The following is a 4,871-nucleotide window of genomic DNA, read 5'->3' on the forward strand; positions in this document are numbered from 1 at the left end:
AAATAAATATTGAAAAAAATCGATTTGTGGCCTTTGAGAATCGATATTGAATCGACCACATTTTAAAAAACGATATATCGAAAAATCGAAAAAAAATTTTGCCCAGCCCTAATAAGCAATATAAATTGCCATTATTTCCATGTTTTTCATTCAGATTGGATGGTTCCCCTCTACATACGTCGATGAGGAGGGGGTGCAGTGAGACTCTGGGGTCAAAGATCATCCAATAAAATCCGCAGCCCTCTGAGAGGACTCTGATTTCCATGGCAACATCTCATGGAAGTCTTTTTCGCTGGAATTCATTTTACAATGAATATTTGTACTTTTGTCTTCTTTCGTCATGTACGAATATGCTTTTTTCCCTTTCTCGGAATGTCTGTGTGATCTCTGTGAAGAAAACTGCTCCGAGTCTGTTTCGTTCTCAGCGTTGGGAGGAGGAAACTGTGAAAGAGCAGAACTTTGCCTTGAAGTGGCCAAAGGACAAGCATGGCTTTAAGTTTGTACAGAAATACCTATAAGGTGCGCTGGGGTATAATGGTGGGGATGTATAAAATTATATATGAATATAATTTATTAAAGAGATATATCTATGATTAAAATGCAATGTTGAACATTTGTTTAACAGCAGCAGCGCAAAGAATATATTATGACAGCAGAAAAGATGCACTTTGCGTTTCTTTACAGAGAGAATTTGCCTTAGTAAATGGTAATGCCTTTAGAGGTGGAGGTAAAGAGATGGATTCAGACTCATCTTGCACATACACACTCGTACATCTGCCCTGTCCAGAAATACGGTGCCTTTTCGTACATGTTCTTCACTCCCAACAGTCTCGTTTGTATAGCTGCAGCGTTAACGCCCCGTTCTGTAGCGGTGCACTCTCATGGCCCTATCCGCCCGTTCAGCTGGACGCTGCTCAATTAGAAGACCATAAAAGAGACTGAACATTTCTTGAACTGGAATGAGCAGATGACCAGATCTGCTCATCATCTCACTGGAACGAAGAGGCAGCTAACCGAAAGCATTCGGTCATGTCTGGAATTGCTTGGACAATGAAGGATACAAGCACCATTATGTCTTCCTCTTCCTTCAAGAGGATGCAGAAGTACAATGGAGTGTCAGGAGGAGGTTCAGTGAACGCTGTTTCTGTGATTTCTACGTTCTCAGTGGTCCAAATTTGGACTAAAAAGGGAATGCTGATTTTTATGAATACCCAGAGGTTTTTGTGAGATTTTTTTGTCGTCTTCTACAAGCACATACATTTTGCCATTCCACGTTTCTCGTCTGCAGCCTGCCACATTACAGTATCTTGCCTTACTGGTGGACACAACTTGGTGCTACAATGCTACATATTGAAATCCCTGAGTTTGGGCAGAATTTTTTGTATGCTGTTGTGGACGAGGAAACCCACTGCTGAAGAACCTCAGCCATCAAGTGCACTTTATATGTCCAGAGACCTTTTAACACAGGACACCACACTGCAGATCTGGACATTAAAATTTCATAGTATTTAAAAAAAAAATTGAAATGTCCTTATTTTTACCTCTGGAACAAGAAAAAAAAGTAAAATCCTTGACACCATGAGCAGCGGTCCCTCAAAGTTGAACATTACCTGTAAACTCCGTAAGTGCATGGATGTGTCCCTCATACAGTCCTTGGAGACAAACCTTTTGCTGTTGCCGGCCATCAGAAATTGAAGCCGTAAATCGAGGTTGGAGGGTGCTAGACTGTAATAAAGCATCGGACGTGTTTTAGCTGCGCTCCAGGCTTGAGTACAGCTGTCTGCAGTGATGGAGCAGTGCAGCTCAGGTCAGGGTAGCGCTGGCTTTGGGGCTTAGTACCTGTTTGTGTAGTGGACAAAAAACACATTGCATGTGGTCATAGATATTACAACTGCTGTCCGTGAATCCTGAAAAAAAAAAAGTTAAAAAAAAACACCAAAAAAAAACAAGAAATTGTGTAAATTTCTTTGAATGGTCAGTTATTTGGAAACTGAGGTCTATCATGAAATAAATATTTCTTTTTTGCCTATTTGAGGTGTCCTGTTATCATGATACTCCGACAGTACTTCTCCGATGGATGTGTTTAGAATCGCCACCAGGTGGAGCAAGTTACTTGCTTTTTTATGACAGAAAGCGCCTGACTTGATTTTGAGATGAATATTTTTCACTTAGCCTGTGAAACAGACTGGTTCTACACTCGGTTACATGTCATGGCTTGGATTTAAGGACGTGTGACTATCTGTGCGTGATCTCACATCTGTTCTGCCCATCACTATCAATTCCACCATAATAAATCTGTTCACTGACTAATTAAGCACCTATTGACAGAGGGAGGAAGAAGCATGGCATTTCTTTGTCTTAGTTTCATAAGAATAAAAAGATCTACAGCAAATGCAGCAGAAACAAAGAGCCAATCTTCCTGTGATTAGTCTTATATGAGGATGATCATTAGCATTGTTACATCCAATTAAAAGAGATCTCCTTGAGAACAGCTTGCGTCACGCCCAACTAGCTTGCTCTTTTCTAATTACCTCAGCGAGGTTGAGATTTATCAGCTGGTTTGCAGACATGAGATTTCCTTGACACTGATGTGTCTTTATTAAAATGTCCATGGAGAATTTTATGTTGAAATGATTAAAGATCTATCCATCTTTTTGGAATGGAACAATGGAATTATCAAAGAAAAAAAGCCAAAAACTAATTTTACATGTGAAATACGAGCCCATTTAAATATATATTCACTATACTTAATAGGCTCATGTCAGTGGAGATACAGGGTTCTGTGAATTAAAGCTGTTCACTAACAAAACAGTACCTTTGTACTAACATGTTCGTGGAAATATTGTGTTTGGGACATGTTCTGTTGTATACCATGGCATATCCTGTAGTATTTAGTACCATGGTATCTGTTAACAGCACTGTACCATGTTGCCACAGTACTTTGTTGTTAATGTTAAAACAATGACATCAGATGTGCATGGCTTATTTTTATTTTCTTTCTTTTCATGCACAGATAAAATGCATTCAAAATGTTTGCACTTTTGCCTTGCTTTTTGTGAGATCTGGCAATATCACAGGATCAAGGATCTTGTACTTAATCCTTTCTTCAGTTTAAACTTACCATTTAACCGCAACCTCAAGGGGTAGTTGTGACAAACTGGTCCACAGTTCATACAGAAACCTTTACAAAATTATTTAAACAGCAAACAGTTTCTCCTCCATTATATCCTCCATGCTATACTCACACTGGTAAGACATGCATAACTGCAAGAGAGGAGTTGCTACAATATATCTGGAACGACTTGTTTGTTGAGTGTACATTTTGTGATCAGATCCATAATTTGCCCTGTAGTCAACACAATATATGTCTCAGACTGTATTGGCAAATATTTTTCTCTAATTTAAGGGAAATGTACATTTATTGCATCTAGACTTAATATAAACGCGCGTGCGTGTATGTGTAAGAACTTCTTTTCAGTCCATATTTTGTACTTTAATTGTGGAATATTTGACCCATCATTAAAGAGCACTACATTTAGGCGCACTGTTCGATGCGCACTGTTCGATGACATGAATGTCTCTTTACACTTTAATGTAGAGTTTTGTTAATGCTTTAAATAACTAATATCGATCTATTTTTATCACTGTGCTCAGTCTCCCAATCGTTTTCGCCGCATGTCCTCTTGCGTCCCATGTTTAAGGGATTGACGCGCGTCGCTGAAGCAGGGGAGCTCAGCTCATCTCATGCTACTGCTGCTGTCTCACACTCATGGATCATCACATCCAGACAGGTACCGTGGAATGCTGTACCCATCTGAAACCGTGTCAGCATCGCGCTTGTGTTTGTCGGGTAAGTCTTTAAAGTGCTCATTTGCGCCATGATAAACGGAGCGTTAATATGAACCGATGGAAGTCTCGGATGTTTTCGGGTTTCCATTTTAACTTGCTTTTTGGTTTAATGTGTTTTTGTGTATTATTTTCTGATCATGAGTCTCCAAAGATAAGTTACCGCTTTTAAAAGGTTTGCTATCGATGTAAATGTAGGCGGGTTTTTTGTTGTTGTTTTTTTTACAGGTAATTGCGTTATTCAAACGATTTTTACAATACAAATAAAAAGTATAAACCGACATAGTTTACGAATATGCTCAAACAAATCAATCAATCAGTGGCTGTGTTTCGAAACCTAGCGAGCTGCGTAGCCTACTTTAAGGACATTCACAGAGGACACGTTCTGTCTGCGTTATTTTTTATTATTATTTTCTATATGCACACGCGTCTCACCGTTGTCGCCTCTCGCGTCTTAAGCGTAGCGTTTAAAGTAGGCTAGTTCAACTTTCAAAGACGAGTCTTGAGACTCACGCTCTATGTAGGTGTGTCTAGATGATTTTAAAAGCAAGAACACGTCTTGAATGAATTCGTCTCAGACAGCATGTTTGGTTATCATAGGCAAGCCTCAAAATACTGTCTACTTAGGCTATTCATCCTCATGTCGAAACACAAAAAGATATTTTAAATACATTTTAATTGTTTTGTCCATACAATGAAAGTCACCTAAAAAGCAAATATCTTCTATTGTGTTCCATGGATAAAAGTCACAGGTATTTTTACTCTTATTATATAAATCGTAGTATATAAATTAGCTTTAGTCATAGTGTGCAAAGGTTTGGAAAAACTTGAGGGTGAGTAAATGATGACAGATGTGATATTCCTGAGTGAGTGAACTATCCAACCTCCACTAAACCGGTTCTCAAAGTGCTGCTAGGGGACCTGACTTATACAGTACCACCGCCAAAACAGAACGTGTTTGGAGATTATGTCAGTTAACCCCCCCCCCAATGCAATCCCTGCCGTCGGCCCCGCCGCAATTGGTG

The sequence above is a fragment of the Sinocyclocheilus rhinocerous genome, unplaced genomic scaffold (genome assembly GCF_001515625.1).
Source record: "Sinocyclocheilus rhinocerous isolate Xijiao unplaced genomic scaffold, SAMN03320098_v1.1 scaffold1136, whole genome shotgun sequence".
Lineage (NCBI taxonomy): Eukaryota > Metazoa > Chordata > Actinopteri > Cypriniformes > Cyprinidae > Sinocyclocheilus > Sinocyclocheilus rhinocerous.